At 50.7% G+C, this 27,104-nt stretch overlaps 1 protein-coding gene across 1 annotated transcript in view; it reads left to right on the top strand.

Moving 5' to 3' along the window:
- LOC144773375 (uncharacterized) overlaps positions 1 to 27,104 on the top strand; it is a 127,206-nt gene that overhangs the window by 50,258 nt on the left and 49,844 nt on the right. The gene's annotated exons all lie outside the window — the stretch shown is intronic.

Genomic DNA, 27,104 nt, shown 5'->3' with positions numbered 1-27,104 from the left:
ATATTTTATATGTTTTTAATAAAATTTTTTAATGTATTTTTTTTAATATATTTTTTTGTTTCGCTTCCGGTCCGCGAACCGGGTAGCTTCCCGTTAGCTCAATTTCTTGCCGCGACCTGGTCCGCGAACCGGTAAACGTTCCGTTTGCGCAACTGCCACGTTAGAAAACAACATCGTGACGCATCGCGTAATCGCGAAGTATCGCGTTGTCGCGTAATGCGTCATATGACGCGCCGCATCAGCGCACCCGGAAGCGCTCCGGTCCGCGAAGCGAAGCGCGAAGCGCAGCTTCCCGGAAGCGATCCGGGGCGCGGCGCGGAGCGCGTAACGTAAGCATAACAGGTCATGTGATTTGTCATGTGACTTGTTAATAACACTTTTCATTGGTTCATTTCACTTTTGGTTTCCTAATGTTGTTAGGCTAGGTCATGTGACCTAAAAATAACACTTTTCATTGGTTTAGAACTATTTTTTTTTCCCAAATGATGAAAACCCCTCCTTGTTTTTACCTCATTCTTACTTTCTACTTCCAGAGAGCAAGACCTATTTTTCACAATGGCTTCTGTAATAGCTGCAGCTGGTGCTTCTCAGCAACCACCACCACCACCACCAAAAGGACCACCTCCAACACTGGACTTTGGTAGAGAGGAAGATAATGAGGCTGAAGAGGAGGAGGAGGAGGAAGAGCAAGTAAGGCAGTTCCTGCCAGAAACACCAAGGCAGAGCCATATTAAAGAGCACTACATATGGCAATTTTTTAAAATTCCACCTGGACAAAATAAGGTCAATGCACCCCAGGTGTCTTGTTTGATATGTAAAAATATACTTTCTCGTGGCAACCCCAAGAAGAAATACAGCTTTGGCAATCATACAATGATTTGCCACATGGAGCGATGGCACCCTAATAATCTTTCCCAAGCACAAGTAAGGGATCTTGCTGCCAATCCCCCAAATGTCATCCCCAGCACCTCCAGTGGACAAAGCTCATTCGCCGGACCAGACAATATTCAAGCTCCTTTTGAACACTACAAAATAGTTTGTATATATTGTGGAGGAACTATTTGTTATAGAGAGAAGAGTATTACTTTGATTAACCGAGCTGGAGAAAATCATAAATGCAACAAGATGAGAAAACAATGAATCCTTTTTATTTTTTTTTGCTCCTGTTGAGACATGTTCAAACCCTGCTTTTTTGTTATTTCCTCTAAAAAAACACAAAACAAACACAAAATAGTTTTCAAAAAAAAAAAATAAATAAATAAATTGTTCAGAAAATTAATTAAAAAAATAAAAAAAGAAAAAGAAAAAAAAAACAGTTCTTTTCAGAACTACCTTCCATTTATAACAAAATTGCCCAAATTTTTATACCCTGTCTTTCTTTTTTCCTCATAGTACGCTCCTCGGACCGCTTCCCGGTGCGCGTACCGGGCGCTCCCCACGCAAAAACAAAGAAAAAAAATATTTTTTTTTTGCCCCGTGGGGCCCTTTTAAAGCCTCCACATCAAACCTAGGGGGTCAGGGAGGATCTACTATGCCCCCTTATGGTCATTTCCCCCTTTGTTTTGGCCTCCTCTTGTCTCTCGATCCTACCGAGAGACAAGATGGCGGCCGCTCCGGACTGTTTAGAATGTTGACAGACACCGGAGAGCCAATCAGCTTTGCTTCGCGAAGTTCCGTTACGCGTCAAGTACGCGAACCGGAGCGCCACCCGGAGCGCGCTTACAGATATATATCTTTTTTTGAACGTTAATTTCTCAAAATCCACTGGAGCACATATCTTGAGACCTAGCAAAGGCACATCAGGCTAACAGTCCCTACAATTTTGCCAAGTTTCGTGCAAATCCATTCAGCCGTTCGGCTAAAAGTGAGGCCAACCGCCCTATGGAAATTAACATGGGAAAAACGCGTTTTGGGACCCCCCTTTTTTCTCGGCCCCCCCTTGACGAAACCCCCCCAAATTTTCAGTGGCTGCTCAGAAACAAAATGTTCCATTTTCCTGAAAATTTCAGCCAATTCCGTCCACAAACGCCAAAGTTATTAGACATAGAATTTTCAAAAATCCCATAGAGAAAAAATCCTAACTATATATACCTACTGGCGACCGCCAGTAGGTTATATATATATATATATATATATATATATATATATATATATATATATATATATACCTGGTGTGGTTCTCCTTTCATTTGGTCATTCACGAGATTATAGACTGGTAAAACAAGCTGCTTTACATTCCTCCAAGACTTACCCTGAAGGCTGTGCTCCACAGCTACCATTAGGATAGCTTTCTATAAAGGTCGTCTTTAACTTACCATCAGTAAGGGGTCGTTTGATCTGGTGTAAGGTGCCCACTAGAACAGTGGACAGCATATGCCAGGCCAACTTCTCACAGTGTGATGTGACGTTCCTCTGTATACAAACTGCTGAGACTTGGGTCCGTTTGTGCAGTGGTGTGATGTGCCCTTGTGCTCAGACTGCTGAGACTCTGCCTGCCTGTGCAGAGGTGTGATGTGATGTACCTGTGTACACAGACTGCTCAGACTCGTGTCTGCTTGTGCAGTGGTGTGATGTGATGCACCTGTGTGCACAGACTTCTGAGACTTGTGTCTGCTTGTGCAGTGGCGTAATGTGCCTCTGTGCTCAGACTACTGAGACTGTTGTCTACTTGGGAAGCAGTGTGATGTGATGTCCCAGTGTGCTTGTACAGTCGTGTGATGTGATGTGCCTATGCACACAGACTACTTAGACTCGTTTCTACTTGTGAAGCAGCGGGATGTGATGTCACTGTGTGCACAGACTGATGAGACTCGTGTGTACGTGAGCTGTGGTGTCATCTGGTGTCTGTATGCACAGATTGCTGAGACTCATGTCTGCTTGTGCAGTGTTGTGATGTGATGTGATATGCCTGTGTGTACAGGCTGCTGAGACGTGTGTCCACGTGTGCAGTGGTGTGATGTGATGTCTCTGAGTGCAAAGACTGCTGAGACCCGTGTCTGCTTGTGCAGTGGTGTGATGTGATCTGCTTCAGTGCACAGACTGCTGAAACTTGAGTCAACTTGTGCAGTTGTGTGATGTGATGTGTCTGTGTGCACAGACTGCTGAGACGCGTGGCTGCTTGGGCTGTTGTGTGATGTGATGTGCGTGCACGTGCTGACTGCTCAGACTCGTGTCTGCTTGTGCAGTGGTGTGATGTGATCTGCCTCTGTGCACAGACTACTTAGACTCGTGTCTGCTTGTGCAGTGGTGTGATTTTGATCTGCCTCTGTGCACAGACTACTCAGACTCGTGTCTGCTTGTGTAGCGGTGTGATGTGATGCACCTGTGTGCACAGACTTCTGAGACTTGTGTCTGCTTGTGCAGTGGCGTGATGTGCCTCTGTGCTGTGACTTCTGAGACTCATGTCTGCTTGCGCAGTTGTGTGATGTGATGTGCCTATGCACACAGACTACTGAGACTCGTGTCTACTTGTGAAGCAGTGTGATGTGATGTCACTGTGTGCACAGACTGACGAGACTCGTGTGTACTTGAGCTGTGGTGTCATCTGGTGTCTGTATGCACAGATTGCTGAGACTCATGTCTGCTTGTGCAGTGTTGTGATGTGATGTGATGTGATATGCCTGTGTGATGCTACGAGCACACTCCAGAAACCCCGGTCGCGGCAACAATACATCATATATAAGGCTCCGAGCACGTCTCCGAACAAACACCGGCATCTGCACAAGTCCTTGGACTGCCGTTTACAACTTTGTAAATGTAACCAATAAGGAAACAGACAGAGTTTTGAAGCACTGCTCCTCCTGTGCATCACAGATACGGAACACCACAGTAGATGAGATCCACACAGAAAGCTATTCGTGACAGACACAGATCTCTGACCATCTTTCCCCTTGACGTACTTGAAAGATAAAGAGTATCAGTACTGTACCTTAAGCTCGCGATCCAGTAAAAGCTATAAACACCGGTCATTTTAAATAAAATTACGCACAGACTGTCCGCCCCATAGAACATTGTCTCATGCCCTCAAAGATTTTTAATAGTATTTGTCATATTGTTGTGTATATATATATTTGTCTCTGGCCCTGAGGAAGGTGACACTCACCGAAACGTACGTCGGCCTAACATCCACAGTCTTGGATATGAACTGGTTATCTCCACCTTAACTAGCTGAATGTTACCATCTACACTATTATAAGTATCCCAATAAGTACACCTCTGAGTTGCCACTTGCATTAGATTGTTTTTTTTGTGAAAAATTTTGCTGTTGTGTTTATATTGTTTAGTATGTTTTCTTCCCCTTTTTTAAAAAAATTAGTAAGATGAGTATGAAAGGAAGTATGAAAGGTAGTATGCTTGACTAGCAAGACTAACTGTTACCCACTGCCAATAGAGGGCACTCCTTGAAACATGGACAATGTTATGTATAATTGTACAAATGTATCTTAAAAAACTCTTAGAAAAAACGATAAAAATATTTAAATAAACTTACATGTTTGAAAAATAATCTAAATTTTGTTTCTTTATGGCATCTTTGTCTTAAATAGTTTGGATTTACTCTATAAAAAAGAAATATAGGTCCTAACTGAGGTTTACTCCTTTTGCGTGATATGCCTGTGTGTACAGGCTGCTGAGACATGTGTCCATGTGTGCTGTGGTGTGATGTGGTGTCTCTGAGTGCACAGACTGCTGAGACCCATGTCTGCTTGTGCAGTGGTGTGATGTGATCTGCTTCTGTGCACAGACTGATGAGACTTGAGTCAACTTGTGCATTTGTGTGATGTGATGTGTCTGTGTACACAGACTGCTGAGACGCGTTCCTGCTTGGGCTGTTGTGTGATGTGATGTGCGTGCATGCGCTGACTGCTCAGACTCATCTTTGCTTGTGCAGTGGTCTGATGTGACATGCCTGTGTACGCAGACTGCTGAGACTCGTGCCTGCTTGTTCAGTGGCGTGATGTGCCTCTGTGCTCAGACTGCTGAGACTCTGTCTGCTTGTGCAGTGGCGTGATGTGATGTACCTGTGTGTACAGACTGCTGAGACTCATGTCTGCTTGTGCAGTCGTGTGATGTGATGTGATGTGCCTATGCACACAAACTACTGAGACTCGTTTCTACTTGTGAAGCAGTGTGATGTGATGTCCTTGTGTGCACAGACTGACAAGACTCGTGTGTACTTGAGCTGTGGTGTCATCTGGTGTCTGTATGCACAGATTGCTGAGACTCATGTCTGCTTGTGCAGTGTTGTTATGTGATGTGATGTGATGTGATATGCCTGTGTGTACAGGCTGCTGAGATGTGTGTCCACATGTGCAGTGGTGTGATGTGATGTCTCTGAGAGCACAGACTGATGAGACCCGTGTCTGCTTGTGCAGTGGTGTGATGTGATGCACCTGTGTGCACAGACTGCTCAGACTCATGTCTGCTTGTGCAGTGGTGTGATGTGATGCACCTGTGTGCACAGACTTCTGAGACTTGTGTCTGCTTGTGCAGTGGCGTAATGTGCCTCTGTGCTCAGACTACTGAGACTGGTGTCTACTTGTGAAGCAATGTGATGTGATGTCCGTGTGTGCACAGACTGACAAGACTCGTGTGTACTTGAGCTGTGGTGTCATCTGGTGTCTGTATGCACAGATTGCTCAGACTCATGTCTGCTTGTGCAGTGGTCTGATGTGACGTGCCTGTGTACGCAGACTGCTGAGACTCGTGCCTGCTTGTTCAGTGACGTGATGTGCCTCTGTGCTCAGACTGCTTAGACTCTGTCTGCTTGTGCAGTGGCGTGATGTGATGTACCTGTGTGCACAGACTGCTGAGACTCATGTCTGCTTGTGCAGTCGTGTGATGTGATATGATGTGCCTATGCACACAGACTACTGAGACTCGTTTCTACTTGTGAAGCAGTGTGATGTGATGTCGCTGTGTGCACAGACTGACGAGACTCGTGTGTACTTGAGCTGTGGTGTCATCTGGTGTCTGTATGCACATACTGCTGAGACCCATGTTTGCTTGTGCAGTGCTGTGATGTGATCTGCTTCTGTGCACAGACTGCTGAGACTTGAATCAACTCGTGCAGTCGTGTGATGTGATGTGTCTGTGTGCACAGACTGCTGAGACGCGTGCCCACTTAGGCTGTTGTGTGATGTGATGTGCATGCATGCGCTGACTGCTCAGACTCATGTCTGCTTGTGCAGTGGTCTGATGTGACGTGCCTGTGTATGCAGACTGCTGAGACTCGTATTTGCTTATGCAGTGGTGTGATGTGATCTGCCTCTGCACAGACTGCTCAGACTCGTGTCTGCTTGTGCAGTGGTGTGATGTGATGCACCTGTGAGCACAGACTTCTGAGACTTGTGTCTGCTTGTGCAGTGGCATGATTTGCCTCTGTGCACAGACTGCTGACACTCATGTCTGCTTCTTCAGTGGTGTGATGTGACGTGCGTGTGTGCGCAGACTCCTGAGACTCGTGTCTGCTTGTACAGTGGCGTGATGTGCCTGTGTGCACAGACTGCTGAGACTTGTGTCTGCTTGTGCAGTGGCGTGATGTGATGTACCTGTGTGCACAGACTGATGAGACTCATGTCTGCTTGGCAGTCATGTGATGTGATGTGATGTGCCTATGCACACAGACTACTGAGACTCATGTCTACTTCTGAAGCAGTGTGATGTGATGTCCCTGTGTGCACAGACTGACGAGACTCGTGTGTACTTGAGCTGTGGTGTCATCTGCTGTCTGTATGCACAGATTGCTGAGACTCATGTCTGCTTGTGCAGTGTGGTGATGTGATGTGATGTGATATGCCTGTGTGTACAGGCTGCTGAGACGTGTCCACGTGTGCAGTGGTGTAATGTGATGTCTATGAGTGCACAGACTGCTTAGACCCGTGTCTGCTTGTGCAGTGGTGTGATGTGATCTGCTTCTGTGCAGAGACTGATGAGACTTGAATCAACTTGTGCAGTTGTGTGATGTGATGTGTCTGTGTGCACAGACTGCTGAGACGTGTGCCTGCTTGGGCTGTTGTGTGATGTGATGTGCATGCATGCGCTGACTGCTCAGACTCATGTTTGCTTGTTGTTAGATGGGGCGATCTCAGAGGGCCAGGTTGTGCTCACCTGACCACCCCAGGACCCACCTCTCCCACAGATATTGCAGAGTCTTATCGTGAAGTCTCCACCGGGGAGGACTTCGAGTCTAGGATCGTACACACTGAGCTCACACCACACTTACGAATGGACACCACACCGTAGGTTTTCAGTAATAAGTTCTTTATCAATCAGTAAGAAGAATCAGCACTCTTATTTACAAGCGATCGAGGTATCGTAAAGTCTTTAGGAATTCGGGAAAAGGAAGCGGGACAGACTCAGTCTTTAGGCCAGTACGAAGCGTACCCTGCGCACAGCTCTCAATCCTCGAGCCGGGGGATACGGAAGATGGTGGTCGTACTAGCTGCTTCACTCACGTCGAGTCGACTCAGGTCGTGTTGGTAGCGTTGATGGTCCAGCCGGACCAGAGTACTCCTCGAGCCGCGACGAGGTCAGCAGGGCTCGATCCGGAGATGTTCTTGAGGAGCCTTGACAGCGTCAGCAGGGCTCAGGTGGTTTCACGTAGGGGAAACATCCTTAACAACGATAATTTTTTAACGACTTACCTGAACAACGAAGCCGGAACCACGACTTTCTTAAACCACCACTTTCATTAAGCACGATTTTCCTGAACCACGAGTCTCTCCACTACACTCCTCAGAATTAAGGGAACATTAGGTTTGAGGGGTGTGGGGGGTCTCCCCCCCAAAAAAAGGAAAAAAAATAAACGAATGGTATGCGTTGTAAAAAAAAAAAAAGTAGATTTCGAAGCGTTTATTTTTTACGAGTGGTTCACTCAAGAAGAATTGTAATTACAATAGTGCCATCTACTGGCAAAACACGAGATGTTAAATTTCGTGGTTTAGGAAGTCGTGTTAAAAAAAGGTAGTGGTTGAGAAAATCTCGTGGTTAGGCTTTCGTGATTAAGGAAGCCGTGGTTTAGGCAGTAGTTGTTTAGACATACAACCTTCATGTAGATCTCTTTCGAGTTCAAGCTCGAGCCGCGACGAGGTCAGCAGGGCTCCGAGGTCTTAGTTCGGTCTTTGCAAGGACGAGCCGCGACAGCGTCAGCAGGGCTCCGATGGTCAAGTTCCGTGTTACGAGAAGGAGCCGCGACAGCGTCAGCAGGATTCAGAGATTAAAAGATTCAGTTCTTCCAAGGGTCAGCCGCGGTCAGAACAGCAGGGCTTTCTTGTCCAGGATACGATTGCCCGCTAGTTGTGGGGCTGGCCTTGATATAGTCCAGTGGCCCTTTGATGTCCGGACCCTCGCAGGCGGAGGTCTCAGGCCTTGGGGGCTGGCCGTTGGAGAGGTCCAGCGGTTGGCTCTTTGATCCTTGGAAGATGCGCCCGGGAATTCCCAGACGCCCAGCAGGGTCTGGAGCAAGCCCTCGGGGAGGCCAGAGGTGCAATCGAAACTGGCCCACAGGGGAGGGCCAAAGGTGTGACAGAAACCAGTCTCTCAGGGGAGGCCGGAGGTGCCATTGAAACTCCCTGGCTTATCTCACTCGGGGAGCCCTTTACCCCCCATCCGGGACTGGCGCGCCTTGGAGTCTAAGTTTCGCTGGGGCTGGGGTCACGCTAGGCCCAGGGAGTCAGGGGTCTTGGGGAAGGAAAATGGCTGACGGGCCTTGTGGGGCATGCAGGTTCTAGGCGCTCGGAGTGGGACGGGACAAGCGGGCTGGTCGTCTATTACGGGGTCTGGGCATACAGGGAGCAGGATGACCAGGGAACTCTGGGTGCAGGGCTACGCTAACGGGGTGCTGAGCAGGGAACTCTGGGTGCAGGGCTATGCTAACGGGGTGCTGAGGAACGGGGGGGACCACGCCACGAGGCCAGGTCCAACACGCGTCCCCCCTAGCTGAAAGGCGGAGAGAACTACCCATCCTCTTGGGGGTTCTCTTCACTGAGGCGGAAGAATCAGGACAGGCCGTCTGCGTTGGCGTGGTCAACACCAGGGCGGTGCTCCACAGTGAAATCCATCCCCTGGAGGGAGATGGACCAGCGCAACAGTTTGGGGTTCTCCCCTCTCATTTGCATTAGCCACCGGAGGGGTCGGTGGTCGGTCTGGACCCGGAAGTGAGTACCAAACAGGTAGGGCCTCAGCTTCTTCAGGGCCCAAACCACCGCGAAGGTCTCCCGCTCGATGGTGCTCCACCTTTGCTCTCGAGGGAGTAACCTCCGGCTAATGAATGCCACTGGCTAATCTAGACCTTCGTCGTTTATCTGGGACAGGACTGCTCCGATGCCATGCTCGGACGCGTCCGTCTGGACCACAAACTCTCGGGAGTAGTGCTTGCCTTAATGGTGAGCCCGGCCCTCTGCAGGGCCGTCAGCACCTCCCAGAGGTGTTGGAGGTGCTCGGACCAGTGGGAGCTGAACACCGCGATATCATCTAGATACGCGGCGCTGAATTCTTCCAACCCAGCCAGTACCTGGTTAACCAGCCTCTGGAAGGTGGCGGGGGAGTTTTTCATCCCGAAAGGGCATCACCCGGAAATGGTAGTGACCATCCGGGGTGGAGAAGGCGGATCTCTCTCTGGCCCCCTCGGTGAGGGTGATCTGCCAGTATCCGCTGGTCAGGTCGAACGTGCTGAGATAGCGAGCAGCCCCTAGGCGGTCAATAAGCTCGTCTGCTCGGGGGGATGGGATGTGCATCGGTTCTGGTGACTGCGTTGAGCCCGCGGTAGTCTATGCAGAACTTCAGCTCAGGAACAGCACCGGGGGCGGCCGCCTTCGTAACCAGGACCACGGGGCTGGCCCATGGGCTGTCAGAGGCTTCGACCACTCCTAGAGCTAGCATCTTAGAGACTTTGGCCTTGATGCAGGCCCGGACTCTGTCAGGGACGCGGTAGGCTCTGTGCCATACTGGTGGGCTGTCCCCGGTGTCGACATCATGGATGCACCAGCTGGTGACGCCGGGGATGAGGGAGAAAAGGTTTGCAAATTGCCCCAGTAAATGGCGACAGTCCTCGCGCTGCTCGGGGGTGAGGGAGGAGGAGAGACTCACTCCCTCTATGGAGCCATCTTGTTCCTTCGCACACAGGAGATCTGGGAGAGGCTCCGTTTCCTCTTAATCTCCGTCGTCGGTGGCGAGGAGCAAACTCAACTCGGACCGCACGAAGTGGGGTTTGAGGCGGTTCACATGAAGCACCCTCAAGGGGTTCCTGGGGGACTGCACATCGATGAGATAGGTCACCTGGCTCTTGCGCTCCACCACCTTGAAGGGCCCTGTCCACTTGTCTTGCAGGGCACAGGGCTCCACTGGGGCCATCACCCAGACCTGCTGTCCGGGCTGAAACTCGACCAGAGTGGCATTCTGATCATACCAACGTTTCATTTCTTCTTGACTGGCCTCGAGGTTTGCCTCGGCCAGTTCTCGGAACTTCCGAGTCTGGTTTCGGAGGGCCAGGATGTATCGAAACACATCCGGAGGGGGCTCTGGAGCCGCCGCTTCCCAACCTTCTTTGACCAGGCTGAGGGGCCCCCTGATGGGGTGCCCTTAGATGAGCTCGAAGGGGCTAAACCCCAATGATTTCTGGGGGACTTCGCGGTACGCGAACAGGAGACAGGGAAGGAGGACGTCCCACTTGCGCCTCAGGGGCTCTTCGAGAGACATGATCATTCCCTTGAGGGTCCGGTTGAATCGCTCAACCAGGCCGTTACCTTGGGGGTGGTGAACTTGTACGTCGCCCCACATTGTTGCCAGAGGGACTTCATGTACTTCGAGATGAAGTTCGTTCCTCAGTCGCTCACTACTTCTCGGGGGAATCCCACCCGGGAGAAGATCCCCATGAGGGCCCGCCCCACTACGGGGGCCGTCACCGTTCGGAGGGGGATGGCTTCGGGGTATCGTGTGGCATGGTCCACCAGGAGGAGGATAAATAGGTGGCCTAAGGAGATCCGGGGGTCAAGGGGCCCCACGATATCGATGCCCACCCGCTCAAAGGGGGTACTGATCACGGGGAAGGGTTGGAGGGGGGCCTTGCGACTCCCGCCGCTCTTCCCGCTGGACTGACACGTGGGGCAGGACTTGCAGTAGGCCTCCACATCGGAGCGCATGCCGGGCCAGTAAAAGTACGTGACCAGGCGGTGATATGTTTTGTCTTGTCCCAGGTGTCCCGCCAGGGGTACATCATGGGCCAGGTTCAGGAGGAAGCCGCAGAAGCGGAGGGGTACCACCAGCACACGGGCTGACCCTAGCTCGGCAGACTTCTGTTCGCTATATAACAGGCCGTTTTCCCAATAGACAAGGTGGGAGCCGGACTGGTCACCGGCGGCCTGGGTGGCGGCCTGCTGCCGCGGCCCAACTAAGGACGGACAGGAGATCTGTTCTAGGCAGAATTCTTCTCGGGACGGTCCTCCCTCTTGGCGCCACTGGGCCAACTCAGGAAGTTCGTCCAAGCTCGGGGTCTGTTCGACGTCAGGGCCGAGGGGACCTGCGTCGGGGACGAGGCTCTCACTGGGTAACAGCTCGGGGGTTTCAGATGATCTGGGGACCTCGGGATCCTCGGAGACTGGCTGGACGTTCTCGGGGCTTACCCCTCTGGGGTGGACACTCGGGCGGTCATGGAACGGGTGCTCACACAGGCCCATTCGGGCAGGCCCACCATCTCCAGGTGAGTCCTTTGTTCTACCTGCTTCCACGGGGAGCTCTCCAGGTCATTACCAAGGAGGCAGTCCACGGGCATGTCGGTGCGGACCGCTACTCGTAACTCTCCGGAGACGCCCCCCCCCATTCGAACGGGACCTAGCTAATCGGCAGGTGTGGATGGAGTTGTCAGCTGCGATCACCCTGCAGGAGGCGTGGGGTACAATTTGGGCTTCGGTGACTAGGTGACACCTTACTGCAGTGATGCTGGCCCCTGTGTCTCGGAGTGCCCCTATGCGGTGGCCATTGACGGTCACCTGCTGTCGGTACTTCTCAGTGTTGTCTGGCAGGGGGGCTCCGGGGACCATTTCCCTATCACCCAGGGAGACTAAAATCATGGCTGCTGGGTCACCCCCCTCGAAATCCTCCCCCTCTTCTTCTTCTAGGGCTACAGAGGCTAGCTGGCGCGCTGGCGCGCTGGGGGACCTGCAGCAGCGGGTTTCTTGAACAGCGGGCATCGGGGGTCATTGGCATAATGCCCTGATTGCTGGCAATGGTAGCAGGCTTGGCTGACTCGGGGTCCTGGTTTGGCTGGAGGAAACCCTGCTCTCGCTGTGGGAGGAAAGGTTCCGGACTGGCTTCTGGGGGGGCTTCGTGGGGACCCTACCTGGGACCCCCTCTGTCTACTCTGACCCCCCCTCTGGCAGGAAGATCCTTGTTCGTTTCGGCCATAGTCTCCCCCCGGGGGACTCTGGCGCTCACCCAGCGATCTGCCTCAACGGCCAGCTTCCGGGGGTCAGCCAACTTGCTGTCCAGAAGATGCTGCCTCAGTTCCACAAAGCAATTTGTGGACAAATGTTCATATGCAATGAGATCAATGAGTCCCTCAAAGGTGGTCACCTTGCTGCCCTTGATCCACCCTTCCAAGGCCCGGCTGTAGAAATTCACGTATTCTACCCATGTGGTGCCGGGGATCTTCTTGCAGTCTCTAAACCGTTGTCGGTACATTTCTGGGGTGAGCCCGTACCTTGTGAGGAGGGCCTCCTTCATGTGGCTGTAGGAGGTTTGCTCTGAGGACGGTAGATCGAGTAGGGTGTCTCTCCCCTCGCTCATGAATCGACCCCACAGCCCGGCTCCCCAATCCTTCTGCCGAACTCGGTGGGAGGTCATGGCGACTTCGTAGGCCTTGAACCATTGCTGGATGTCATCGTTCCTGTAATATTCTTTTACCACATCCTTGGGGATGTGGACTTTTGTTTCCGCTGGGGGAACGGCTTCTCGGGTCCCCGATGTTCGGTTGTCGTCGCTTCGGGCCTTCAGTTCGATCTCCTTCAGGCCGCGCTCGTGCTCCAGCTGGAGTCTTTTGCCTTCATGTTCTCTCTGGAGTTTCTTCTCCTCCAGTTCTTCTTGCAGCCATAACTGCTCGATGGCTAGTTTCTTCTCGGCCAACTTGAGCTCTCCTTCTATCTTCAGGCGCGCTAGTTCTAGCTCGTGGTTTCGGTTGCGTTCTCGGTCTGTCATCTCCTCTGGTGACAGACCTCTCTCCGTGCTGGGACTCAGCGTCAGGGACTCTGCTCTCTCACCCTCTTGGGCACAGGTTTCGGTCAGTGGCCCTCCCTCTCCACCGTCTTCTGTTGGTGGGGGAAGATGGGCTACGGCCTCTACCCATGCTGTCAGGGCTTTTTGAAAGTCCTCCTTGGTGCTTAACCCAGTTGTAGTGATATGGAGATCTTTGCAAAACTGCTTCAGCTCTCGTTACGTATACTCTTCCAGACGCTCCATCTGGAAGGTGGTCTTGTTGTTCGTTAGGATGAGACTCATGGTTGTTCTTCGTTCGGGTAGTGTGTCAGTTCCTGTACGATCCCTAGACGTAGGTTCTTATCCCGCTGCTGCCACCAATGTTAGAAGGGGCAATCTGAGAGGGCCAGGTTGTGCTCACCTGACCACCCCAGGACCCACCTCTCCCACAGATATTGCCGAGTCTTATCGTGAGGTCCCCACCGGGGAGGACTTCGAGTCTAGGATCGTACACACTGAGCTCACACCACACTTACGAACGGACACCACACCGTAGGTTTTCAGTAATAAGTTCTTTATCAATCAGTAAGAAGAATCAGCACTCTTATTTACAAGCGATCGAGGGATCGTAAAGTCTTTAGGAATTCGGGAAGAGGGAAGCGGGACAGTCTCAGTCTTTAGGCCAGTACGAAGCGTACCCTGCGCACAGCTCTCAATCCTCGAGCCGTGTATACGGAAGATGGTGGTCGTACTAGCTGCTTCACTCACGTCGAGTCGACTCAGGTCGTGTTGGTAGCATTGATGGTCCAGCCGGACCAGAGTACTCCTCGAGCCGCGACGAGGTCAGCAGGGCTCGATCCGGAGATGTTCTTGAGGAGCCGCGACAGCATCAGCAGGGCTCAGGTGGTTTCACGTAGATCTCTTTTGAGTTCAAGCTCGAGCCGCGACGAGGTCAGCAGAGCTCCGAGGTCTTAGTTCGGTCTTTGCAAGGACGAGCCGCGACAGTGTAAGCAGGGCTCCGATGGTCAAGTTCCGTGTTACGAGAAGGAGCCACGACAGCGTCAGCAGGGCTCAGAGATTCAAAGATTCAGTTCTCCCAAGGGTCAGCCGCGATCAGATCAGCAGCGCTTTCTTGTCCAGGATACAACTGCCCGCTAGTTGTGGGGCGGGCCTTGATATAGTCCAGTGGCCCTTTGATGTCCGGACCCTCGCAGGCGGAGGTCTCAGGCCTTGGGGGCTGGCCGTTGGAGAGGTCCGGCGGTTGGCTCTTTGATCCTTTGAAGATGCGCCCGGGAATTCCCAGACGCCCAGCAGGGTCTGGAGCCAGCCCTTAGGGAAGCCAGAGGGGCAATCGAAACTGGCCCACAGGGGAGGGCCAAAGGTGTGACAGAAACCAGTCTCTCAGGGGAGGCCGGAGGTGCCATCGAAACTCCCTGGCTTATCTCACTCGGGGAGCCCTTTACCCCCCATCCGGGACTGGCGCGCCTTGGAGTCTAAGTTTCGCTGGGGCCGGGGTCACGCTAGGCCCAGGGAGTCAGGGGTCTCGGGGAAGGAAAATGGCTGCCGGGCCTTGTGGGGCATCCAGGTTCTAGGCGCTCGGAGCCGGGAGTGGGACAGGACATGCGGGGCTGGTCGTCGATTACGGGGTCTGGGCGTACAGGGAGCAGGACGACCAGGGAACTCTGGGTGCATGGCTACGCTAACGGGGTGCAGAGTAGGGAACTCTGGGTACAGGGCTACGCTAACGGGGTGCTGAGGAACGGGGGGAACCACACCACGAGGCCAGGTCCAGCACTTGTGCAGTGGTCTGATGTGACGTGCCTGTGTACGCAGACTGCTTAGACTCGTGCCTGCTTGTTCAGTGGCGTGATGTGCCTGTGTGCACAGACTGCTGAGACTCTGTCAGCTTGTGCAGTGGCGTGATGTGATGTACCTGTGTGCACAGACTGCTGAGACTCATGTCTGCTTGTGCAGTCATGTGATGTGATGTGATATGCCTATGCACACAGACTACTGAGACTCGTGTCTACTTGTGAAGCAGTGTGATGTGATGTCCTTCTGTGCACAGACTGACAAGACTCGTGTGTACTTGAGCTGTGGTGTCATCTGGTGTCTGTATGCACAGATTGCTGAGACTCATGTCTGCTTGTGCAGTATTGTGATGTGATGTGATATGCCTGTGTGTACCGGTTGCTGAGACTTGTGTCCACATGTGCAGTGGTGTGATGTAATGTCTCTGAGTGCACAGACTGATGAGACTCGTGTCTGCATGTGCAGTGGTGTGATGTGATGCACCTGTGTGAACAGACTGCTCGGACTCGTGTCTGAAAGTGCAGTGGTGTGATTTGATGCACCTGTGTGCACAGACTTCTGAGACTTGTGTCTGCTTGTGCAGTGGCGAAATGTGCCTATGCACACAGACTACTGAGACTCGTGTCTACTTGTGAAGCAGTGTGATGTAATGTCTCTGTGTGCACAGACTGACAAGACTCGTGTGTACTTGAGCTGTGGTGTCATCTGCTGTCTGTATGCCCAGATTGCTGAGACTCTGTCTGCTTGTGCAGTGGTGTGATGTGATGTGTCTGAGTGCACAGACTGCTGAGACCCATGTCTGCTTGTGCAGTGGCGTGATGTGATGTACCTGTGTGCACAGACTGCTGAGACTCATGTATGCTTGTGCAGTCGTGTGATGTGATGTGATGTGCCTATGCACACAGACTACTGAGACTCGTTTCTACTTGTGAAGCAGTGTGTTGTGATGCCACTGTGTGCACAGACTGGGACTCGTGTGTACTTGAGCTGTGGTGTCATCTGGTGTCTGTATGCACAGATTGCTGAGACTCATATCTGCTTGTGCAGTGTTGTGATGTGATATGCCTGTGTGAGGCTGCTGAGACGTGTGTCCACGTGTGCAGTGGTGTGATGTGATGTCTCTGAGTGCACAGACTGCTGAGACCCGTGTCTGCTTGTGCAGTGGTGTGATGTGATCTGCTTCTGTGCACAGACTGCTGAGACTCATGTCTGCTTGTGCAGTTGCATGATGTGACGTGCCTATGCACACAGACTACTGAGACTCATGTCTACTTGTGAAGCAGTGTGATGTGATGTCCTTGTGTGTACAGACTGACGAGACTCGTGTGTACTTGAGCTGTGGTGTCATCTGGTGTCTGTATGCACAGATTGCTGAGACTCATGTCTGCTTGTGCAGTGTTGTGATGTGATGTGTTGAGTAATGCCTGTGTGTACAGGCTGTTGAGACTTGTGTCCACGTGTGCAGTGGTGTGATGTGATGTATCTGAGTGCACAGACTGCTGAGACCCATGTCTGCTTGTGCAGTGATGTGATGTGATCTGCTTCTGTGCACAGACTGCTGAGACTTGAGTCAACTTGTGCAGTCGTGTGATGTGATGTGTCTGTGTGCACAGACTGCTGAGACGCGTTCCTGCTTAGGCTGTTGTGTGATGTGATGTGCGTGCATGCGCTGACTGCTCAGTCTCATGTCTGCTGTGCAGTGGTCTGATGTGACGTGCTTGTGTACGCAGACTGCTGAGACTCGTATTTGTTTGTGCAGTGGTGTGATGTGATCTGCCTCTGCACAGACTGCTCAGACTCGTGTCTGCTTGTGCAGTGGTGTGATGTGATGCACCTGTGTGCACAGACTTCTGAGACTTGTGTCTGCTTGTGCAGTGGTGTGATGTGCCTCTGTGCACAGACTGCTGAGACTCATGTCTGCTTCTTCAGTGGTGTGATGGGACGTGCGTGTGTGCACAGACTGCTGAGACTCGTGTCTGCTTGTAGAGTGGTGTGATGTGCCTGTGTGCACAGACTGCTGAGACTCGTGTCTGCTTTGCAGTCATGTGATGTGATGTGATGTGCCTATGCACACAGACTACTGAGACTCATGTCTACTTGTGAAGCAGTGTGATGTGATGTCCCTGTGTGCACAGACTGACAAGACTCGTGTGTACTTGAGCCGTGGTGTCATCTGGTGTCTGTATGCACAGATTGCTGAGACTCATGTCTGCTTGTGCAGTGTTGTGATGTGATGTGATGTGATATGCCTGTGTGTACAGACTGCTGAGACCCGTGTCTGCTTGTGCAGTGGTGTGATGTGATCTGCTTCTGTGCACATACTGATGAGACTTGAGTCAACTTGTGCAGTTGTGTGATGTGATGTGTCTGTGCACAGACTGCTGAGACGTGTGCCTGCTTGGGCTGTTGTGTGATGTGATGTGCGTGCATGCACTGACTGCTCAGACTCATGTTTGCTTGTGCAGTGGTCTGATGTGACGTGCCTGTGTACGCAGACTGCTGAGACTCGTGCCTGCTTGTTCAGTGGCGTGATGTGCCTCTGTGCTCAGATTGCTGAGGGTCTGTCTGCTTGTGCAGTGGCGTGATGTGATGTACCTGTGTGCACAGACTGCTGAGACTCATGTCTGCTTGTGCAGTCGTGTGATGTGATGTGATGTGCCTATGCACACAGACTACTTAGACTCGTTTCTACTTGTGAAGCAGTGGGATGTGATGTCACTGTGTGCACAGACTGATGAGACTCGTGTGTACGTGAGCTGTGGTGTCATCTGGTGTCTGTATGCACAGATTGCTGAGACTCATGTCTGCTTGTGCAGTGTTGTGATGTGATGTGATATGCCTGTGTGTACAGGCTGCTGAGACGTGTGTCCACGTGTGCAGTGGTGTGATGTGATGTCTCTGAGTGCAAAGACTGCTGAGACCCGTGTCTGCTTGTGCAGTGGTGTGATGTGATCTGCTTCAGTGCACAGACTGCTGAAACTTGAGTCAACTTGTGCAGTTGTGTGATGTGATGTGTCTGTGTGCACAGACTGCTGAGACGCGTGGCTGCTTGGGCTGTTGTGTGATGTGATGTGCGTGCACGTGCTGACTGCTCAGACTCGTGTCTGCTTGTGCAGTGGTGTGATGTGATCTGCCTCTGTGCACAGACTACTTAGACTCGTGTCTGCTTGTGCAGTGGTGTGATTTGATCTGCCTCTGTGCACAGACTACTCAGACTCGTGTCTGCTTGTGTAGTGGTGTGATGTGATGTACCTGTGTGCACAGACTGCTGAGACTCATGTCTGCTTGTGCAGGAATGTGATGTGATGTGATGTGCCTATGCACACAGACTACTGAGACTCGTTTCTACTTGTGAAGCAGTGTGATGTGATGTCCTTGTGTGCACAGACTGACAAGACTCGTGTGTACTTGAGCTGTGGTGTCATCTGGTGTCTGTATGCACAGATTGCTGAGACTCATGTCTGCTTGTGCAGTGTTGTGATGTGATGTGTTGAGTAATGCCTGTGTGTACAGGCTGTTGAGACTTGTGTCCACGTGTGCAGTGGTGTGATGTGATGTCTCTGAGTGCACAGACTGCTGAGACCCATGTCTGCTTGTGCAGTGATGTGATGTGATCTGCTTCTGTGCACAGACTGCTGAGACTTGAGTCAACTTGTGCAGTCGTGTGATGTGATGTGTCTGTGTGCACAGACTGCTGAGACGCGTTCCTGCTTAGGCTGTTGTGTGATGTGATGTGCGTGCATGCGCTGACTGCTCAGTCTCATGTCTGCTTGTGCAGTGGTCTGATGTGATGTGCTTGTGTACGCAGACTGCTGAGACTCGTATTTGTTTGTGCAGTGGTGTGATGTGATGTGCCTCTGCACAGACTGCTGAGACTCATGTCTGCTTCTTCAGTGGTGTGATGTGACGTGCGTGTGTGCACAGACTGCTGAGACTCGTGTCTGCTTGTACAGTGGTGTGATGTGCCTGTGTGCACAGACTGCTGAGACTCGTGTCTGCTTGTGCAGTGGCGTGATGTGATGTACCTGTGTGCACAGACTGCTGAGACTCATGTCTGTTTTGCAGTCATGTGATGTGATGTGATGTGCCTATGCACACAGACTACTGAGACTCATGTCTACTTGTGAAGCAGTGTGATGTGATGTCCCTGTGTGCACAGACTGACAAGACTCGTGTGTACTTGAGCCGTGGTGTCATCTGGTGTCTGTATGCACAGATTGCTGAGACTCATGTCTGCTTGTGCAGTGTTGTAATGTGATGTGATGTGATGTGATATGCCTGTGTGTACAGACTGCTGAGACCCGTGTCTGCTTGTGCAGTGGTGTGATGTGATCTGCTTCTGTGCACATACTGATGAGACTTGAGTCAACTTGTGCAGTTGTGTGATGTGATGTGTCTGTGTGCATAGACTGCTGAGACGTGTGCCTGCTTGGGCTGTTGTGTGATGTGATGTGCGTGCATGCACTGACTGCTTAGACTCATGTTTGCTTGTGCAGTGGTCTGATGTGACATGCCTGTGTACGCAGACTGCTGAGACTCGTGCCTGCTTGTGCAGTGGCGTGATGTGCCTCTGTGCTCAGATTGCTGAGGGTCTGTCTGCTTGTGCAGTGGCGTGATGTGATGTGATGTGCCTATGCACACAGACTACTGAGACTCGTTTCTACTTGTGAAGCAGTGTGATGTGATCTCCCTGTGTGCACAGACTGACAAGACTTGTGTGTACTTGAGCTGTGGTGTCATCTGGTGTCTGTATGCACAGATTGCTGAGACTCATGTCTGCTTGTGCCGTGTTGTGATGTGATGTGGTGTGATATGCCTGTGTGTACAGGCTGCTGAGACTTGTGTCCACATGTGCAGTGGTGTGATGTGATGTCTCTGAGTGCACAGACTGATGAGACCCGTGTCTGCTTGTGCGGTGGTGTGATGTGATCTGCTTCTGTGCACAGACTGCTGAGACTTGAGCCAACTTGTGCAGTTGTGTGATGTGATGTGTCTGTGTACACAGACTGCTGAGACGTGTGCCTGCTTGGGCTGTTGTGTGATGTGATGTGTCTGTGTACACAGACTGCTGAGACGTGTGCCTGCTTGGGCTGTTGTGTGATGTGATGTGTCTGTGTACACAGACTGCTGAGACGTGTGCCTGCTTGGGCTGTTGTGTGATGTGATGTGCATGCATACGCTGACTGCTCAGACTCGTGTCTGCTTGTACAGTGATGTGATGTGATGGGCCTCTGTGCTCAGACTGCTGAGACTCGTGTCTGCTTGTGAAGTGGTGTGATGTGCCTGTGTGCACAGACTGCTGAGACTCGTGGCTGCTTGTGCAGTGGTGTGAGGCCCCTCTGTGGTGTCTTTCACTTCCCATTTCATGTGTGCAGCATTCTAGTGCTTCCTGCTTGAGCTGTATTTCCTCTTTACTTCTTATGTGTTTTAACATCCCCTCCCAGACAGCTCAGCTGCTGCCTCGCCCCAGAAGCTTCAATGGCGGTTCTCTGTCTCTTCCTGCTCGCATACTTTGGTAAGGAGATTTCAGCTTCTCTAAATACTTTATAGAATATACTTTCCTGTTTCTGGTGGTAGCACTGGGTACTGGTGGTAGCTCTTCTGTCTTCTGCTGCTGTGGGTGGTGGCTTTACTAGTTCTATGCTATGGCCAGGGTATGTGGCTACTGGTGTTAGTTGTTCTGTTTCTAGAGGTATAAATGCTGCAGCTAGTTTTTCTGTTTCTGTCCTTCTGGCTGTGGCCCTAGTTGTATGTTAACGTTCTGTGCTGAGGTGTGTGGGTGCTGGTGGTACATCTTCTGTTTCTGTGTTTCATGAGTGTGGGTGGTGATGGTATGTCTTCTGTTTTGTGAATGTGTCTCTGTTTTGTGCTGGTGCTACTTCATCTGTGCCAGTGGCTGGTGGCTTTGTGTGCTGATATTAGTTATTTTCTTTCTATAGCGGATGGATGCATGTTTTGACCCTCCGTCACCACTTTCTAAGGCTGAACTGTAAGGGTGCTGGTTCTAGGTCTTGTGGTGCTTGGTTTTCAGATTCTGTATCTCCTTTGCTGTGGGTTCTGGCCGTAGTTCTTTAGTTCTTTTCTTTGTATGGTTGATACTGTGGTTGTTAGTTCCTTTATTTATGTGATTGAGGGTTGTAGTTGCTGGTCTTTTACTCTTTCTCTTTATAACTGATTGGTGGGGTTCTAGAGTTACTTCTTCTCTTTCAATGACTGTAGGTGCCGTCATTAGTTCTGTTTCTGTAGCGCAGATCTGTGTGTGCTGGACTTAATTCATCTCTCTCCATGGTTGAATACTGAGGGTGGTGGTGCTAGTTTTTCCATTTCTGCGGCTGATGGCTATGGCTGCTGGTGTTTGGTCTTCTGTTATTTCTATGTTTGGTGATTTTTGCTTCTGGTGGTACCTCCTCTGTTTCTATGACTGATGGATTGTGGGTGCTGATGATCTTCAGTTTCTGTGGATTCCAGCTATGAGTCCTGGTGTTAGGTCTTCTTTTATTTCTACATTTGATGATTGTTGCTTCTGGAGTGACTTCTTCTGTTTCTTTGACTGATGGATTGTGAGTGCTGATGTTCTGTTTCTAAGGCTGATGGCTGTGGCTGCTGGTGTAAGGTATGCTTTATTTCTATGTTTGGGGATTGTTTCTTTTGATGTGACCTCTTCTGTTTCCATGAATGATGGATTGTGGGTGCCAATGGTCGGTCTTCTGTTTCTGGAGTAGATGGCTAAGGCTGCTGGAGTTAGGTTTTCTTTTATGTCTATGTTTGGTGAATGTTGCATCTAGTGGTACATCTTCTGTTTCTATGACTGATGGTTTATAGGTGCCGATGATCTTCTGTTTCTGTGGTAGATGGCTATGGCTGCTGGTGTTAGGTTTTCTTTTATGTCTATGTTTGGTGATTGTTGATTCTGGTGTGACCTCTTCTGTTTCTATGACTGATGGTTTGTAGGTGCCGATGAACTTCTGTTTCTGTGGCTGATGGCAATGGGCACAGATGTTGGCTCTTCTATTATTTCTCTGTTTGGTGATTGTTGCTTCTGGTGTGACTTCTTCTGTTTCTATGGCTGATGGTTTGTGGGTGCTGATGCTCTGTTACTGTGGCTGCCGTTTATGGGTGCTGGTGTTAGTTCTCCCGTTTTGGTGAATGATGGTTTGGATGGATTCTTTATTTCAATGTTTGGGTGAATGAAGTACCCATGAAGCACCTCACCTTCCAAAACACCTCCTGTCCCTGTGTTGTGCCCTTTTGCTTCCCTGAGGAGGACTGTTGGAGGTTTGGCTGTAGCGACCTTTGCAATTTGGGTGCAGGGGGTCCTCAGCGTTTGTTAAATGGTGTGTTCCATCTGATTATTTTGTTTGTGGATAGCTGGAGCTTGTCCATCACATTGTAAACAGATTATACCCTCATCCTCCAGTTTGAATTGCAGCATCATTCCCTTCTTTAAGGGTTGCGATCCCCAGTCCTACCTAGACAGATTACCTTATCACTGTAGATGCTATCTCCAGTGCTCAACAGATTACATCATCACTGCAGATGCTTTCGCCAGTGCTCAACAGATTACCTCATCACTGCAGATGCTTTCGCCAGTGCTCAACAGATTACCTCATCACTGCAGATGCGGTCCCCAGTGCTCGACAGATTACATCATCACTGCAGATGCGGTCTCCAGAGGTCGACAGATTACCTCATCACTGCAGATGCTTTCGCCAGTGCTCAACAGATTACCTCATCACTGCAGATGCAGTCTCCAGAGGTCGACAGATTACATCATCACTGCAGATGCTTTCGCCAGTGCTCAACAGATTACCTCATCACTGCAGATGCGGTCCCCAGTGCTCGACAGATTACCTCATCACTGCAGATGCGGTCTCCAGAGGTCGACAGATTACCTCATCACTGCAGATGTCGTCTCCAATGCTACACATATTACCTCATCACTCCAGATGGGGTCTCCTGTGCTAGACAGATTACCTTGTAGGAGAGTAGGATCTGCATACTACGGTTACCCCCACTTTTTGCTGGTGTTTCACTGTTTGTCGAATTTAGTCTGACTGGGGCCCTGCTATTCAGGACCCTAGCCTAGCTGCTTCCTCTCTAAATTGATTGCATGTACTTTAGGTACACTCCAGATTGGTTACCGGGTTACCCTTGAGAGTCCCTAGTATATGGTACCTTAGGTACCAAGGGCATAGGTACCCCAGAGGCCTACCAGGGGCTGAAGCATGTATTATGCCACCCTGGGAATCCTTCCAAAATGGCACCACAGGTCTGCTACTGCAGCATGGGTAAGGTGGTACATGCACCCCTTACTAAGATATAGGCTACCTATATCTATCTTTAATTACAGATACATATAAACCTATAAGTCACTCCTATCACAGGCCTTAACAATCCTGAAGAAAGAGTACTTGGTTTTGTGTTAGAGGGTGCCCATGCATAAGCAGGACCCTCTGCAGCTTTCGTAATCTATTCTCTGAGGCTGTTCTGTAATACATCCATACCACATACTCTTAAGTGCATTATAACCTCGCGGTAAATGTTAACTTTGGAATGGCTGCATCGAAACATGTTGTGTTTGGTGTCAAACACTTTGAAAATCATACCCCCCCCCCCACCAGTCCTGGTGGCGGAGGTAGAATTCCACCCTTCTAGAGGGAGAGACATGTACACACTGGTCTAACCGGTAATAGTTTAAAAGAGCCCCAGCATCACAAAACGGATGCTGCAGCCACAGACACGGGTCTGACCTCCTGCTGCTGGACGAAACTCCAGCAGGGGAAGCCTGGACAATAGGTTTCCACCTCCCAGACAGGCTTTAGTGTATTGGGGCTGAGTGGGTGCATTCAGAGAATGCTTTTCAGACAGCGCTGGGGGCACACTTGGTGTCCCTGTGCATACCCCAGTTCAAACCAATTGCAGGGGCACTCAGCCCCTGCTCTAGCGCGAAAACTGGACAAAGGGTAAGGGGCGTAACCACCCCTCTCCCCTGACCCTCTCACAGGTATGTCCCCTGAGTATGTCCAACCCCTTATCTTAGTATAAGTATGGGACCCCAGTCCATTCTATTTCGACTAGAAGACGGAAGAATCTCCCTTGGGGTCAAGGAGTTACTCCCCTGTTCAAACAGGCACCAGCAAAGCATTTGCCGGTCTGTATCTTCGAAGCTCCCACCGGACTCCCAAGTACCTACAGCCCAGGAAGAGGATTTTCCGACTTCTTTAAGGCCGACCCGAGTCCTCAGCAAAGCTGAGACCTGCAGTCTGAACGAGTGACATGGAACCGGAAAACTGGGCACTGTGCACATTTGCTAAGTGCATTGACTTCCTGATCCTTCCTGAAGTTGTGCTTTGGGTTACTTCTAGCCCAAGTCCCATCTACACCGAAAATTGTGGACCTACACTCCACGAATGTTCCGTGGGCCTGCTTCTTGCATTACAGTTCAAGGCTTCTTCGCGATCCCTAGTCTGTTGACTGGTGGGTCTCCTCGAAGGTAACTCTACTTTTTCTTGGGTTTTCCTGGTTGCTCGAGAGGTGCCCTGACTCCCTACCAAGAGGTGAGTCTCCCAAACCTTGCTGGTCTGCACCAAAGCAGATTACTGCTTTCTGCGTGGGTTACTGTTGCCAAGGCTTGTTGGGTCCAGTCCGGGCACCGAGACCGCAGCACTCGACATCTTTTGTGGGACAGCTCGAATCCAGCTCCTGGTCATCATCAACATCTCCGGGACCTCGTGGCTGAAGAGTCAAGCTTCACCTTCTTCAACTAAAATCACCCGACATCGGTGGGCATCTGCTCATCACCTTCCTGGTCACTGGCTAGTGACCCAGACTCCGTCCCCTCTGCTTTCAGGTTCTTCAGATCTTTGATCCACCCTTGGATCCACCCGGACACTTTTCCTCTGGTCGCATACAGCACTTCTTTGCAGCTCTCCATTGAAATCGGCGACGAAACCCGACACGAAAAGACACCTATGCACCCGGCTTCCTGGGTGAGGTAACTCGAGTACTCCGGTGCTCCCATGAGTGTTGACTCTAGAACCTCCTAGTTCTAAAGGGGTTTGCTCCAAGTCCTCTTCTAAGTGTCCTTTATCTTTAAAATTCCAACCATGACTTTCCACATAGAAGTTAAAAGTGATTTGCGGCTGTGTTTAGACACTGCACGCGTCCCAAGTTGTCCCCTGTGTCACTGCTTTGGGTGGTTCCTGGTGGCCCCAGCGGTTCTAAAGTCTCTAGGCCATGTATCTATGTCAGTCGTGGTTCTTATACCACTTACTTAATATATGGTTTGGTACGCTCCTAGGGATCAACGTATATTGTGCTAATTTACTGTGTGCTAAATAAGTTTACTGTATGTACTTTTAGCTCTAGCCTCATAAAGAAACGGAAGAGGTGTGATTAGAATAAATACATATATTTTATGTATATCCCTGGTGTGGTTCTCCATTCATTTGGTCATTTATGAGATTATAGACTGGGAAACCAAGCTGCTTTACATTCATTCAAGACTTAGCCTGAAGGCTGCTCTCCACTAGGATAGCTTCATATATAGGTTGTCTTTAAACTTACTATCAATAAGGGTCGATCGGACTGGTGCAAGGTGCCCACTAGAATAGTGGACAGCATATGCCAGGTCAAGTTCTCACAACTTCATCACTGCAGATTCGGTCTCCAGTTCTAGACAGATTACCTCATCACTGCAGATGTGGTCTCCAGTGCTCGACAGATTACCTCATTACGAGGCCTGGGCGGTAAATTGTGTTCCACTCGTGGAAATTGTGATAATTTGACATTTTCGCGTTCCGCCGAGAGCACAAAAATGTCAAAACTTTTGCAATCTTCAGCGAAACGGAAGTTTTTTCTTGCTCGCGCTGTAAAAATGCGTTCTCGCGTACGGGTCCCTGCGTTCGCCGACGAGTTTTCCTATGTTGGATTGTTGGTAGCCGGTCGCGCGTAAGTTTGCAATCGCGAACACGTCAATCGCGACCCCGAACAGGAAATAGGCATCACGAGTGGGCGGGACAAGTAAAAACAAGATGGCGACCGCATGGGCAAGTTGGCGAGACATTTATCAACGCGATCACTCGAACAGGCGGGGGGAAAAAACTTCTGCGTCTTCTCTATATTTACGCGTGTTTGAGGAGATTTTTGACATTTTCGCGATAGTTTGCAAAAGTGAATTCCGCAAATTCCGCCCACCCCTACTCATTACTCCAGATATGATCTCCACTGCTCGACAGATTACCTCTTCACTATAGATGCAGTCTCCAACAGATTAACTCATTACTCCAGATGTGGTCTCCAGTGCTCAACAGATTATCTCATCAATACAGATGCGGTCTCTGGTGCTCGACAGATTACCTCATCACTCCAGATGCGGTCTCTGGTGCTCGACAGATTACCTCATCAATACAGATGTGATCTCCAGTGCTCTAGAGATGGTCCCTTGATCTTAGATTGGGCCTCATAGCTCCCAGCACCCCTCCACGTGTACCCCAGGGCCTGGTCTCGGGGTGCAGAGCTCGAAGCCACCTTCTATCATTCCTAACCCCTGAAGATGAAGGACAGCGGTGGACGCTTGTGTGTGTGCGTGTGTGTGTGGTGTTTTTGCGTGGTATGTGTGTGTATGGTGTGTTTGCGTGTTTGTGTGCGTGTGTGCATGTGTGTGTGAGGGTGTGTGTGTGTGTGCGTGTGTATGGTGTGTGTGTGTATGGTGTGCGCCTGTGTGCGCGTGTGTGTGTGTGTGTGTGAGGGTGTGTGTGTGTGCGTTTGTATGGTGTGTGTGTATGATGTGTGCGTGTGTGTGTGTGTGTGCGTGTGTGTGTGTATGGTGTGTGCGTGTGTATGGTGGGTGTGTATGGTGTGTGCGTGTGTATTGTGTGTGTATGGTGGGTGTGTATGGTGTGTGTGTGCGTATTGTGTGTGTGTATTGTGTGTGTGTATGGTGTGTATGTGTGTATTGTGCGTGTGTGTGTGCGTGTGTGCGTGTGTGTGTGTACGTGCATGTGTATGGTGTGTGCGTGTGCGTGTGCGTCTGCGTGTGTTAGCTTGTGTGTATGGTGTGTGTGTATGTGTGCGTGTGTATGGTGTGTGTGCATGTGTGTGTGTAT

This window comes from Lissotriton helveticus, chromosome 8 (genome assembly GCF_964261635.1).
Source record: "Lissotriton helveticus chromosome 8, aLisHel1.1, whole genome shotgun sequence".
Classification (NCBI taxonomy): domain Eukaryota; kingdom Metazoa; phylum Chordata; class Amphibia; order Caudata; family Salamandridae; genus Lissotriton; species Lissotriton helveticus.
This window is presented reverse-complemented; position numbering and strand designations above follow the sequence as displayed.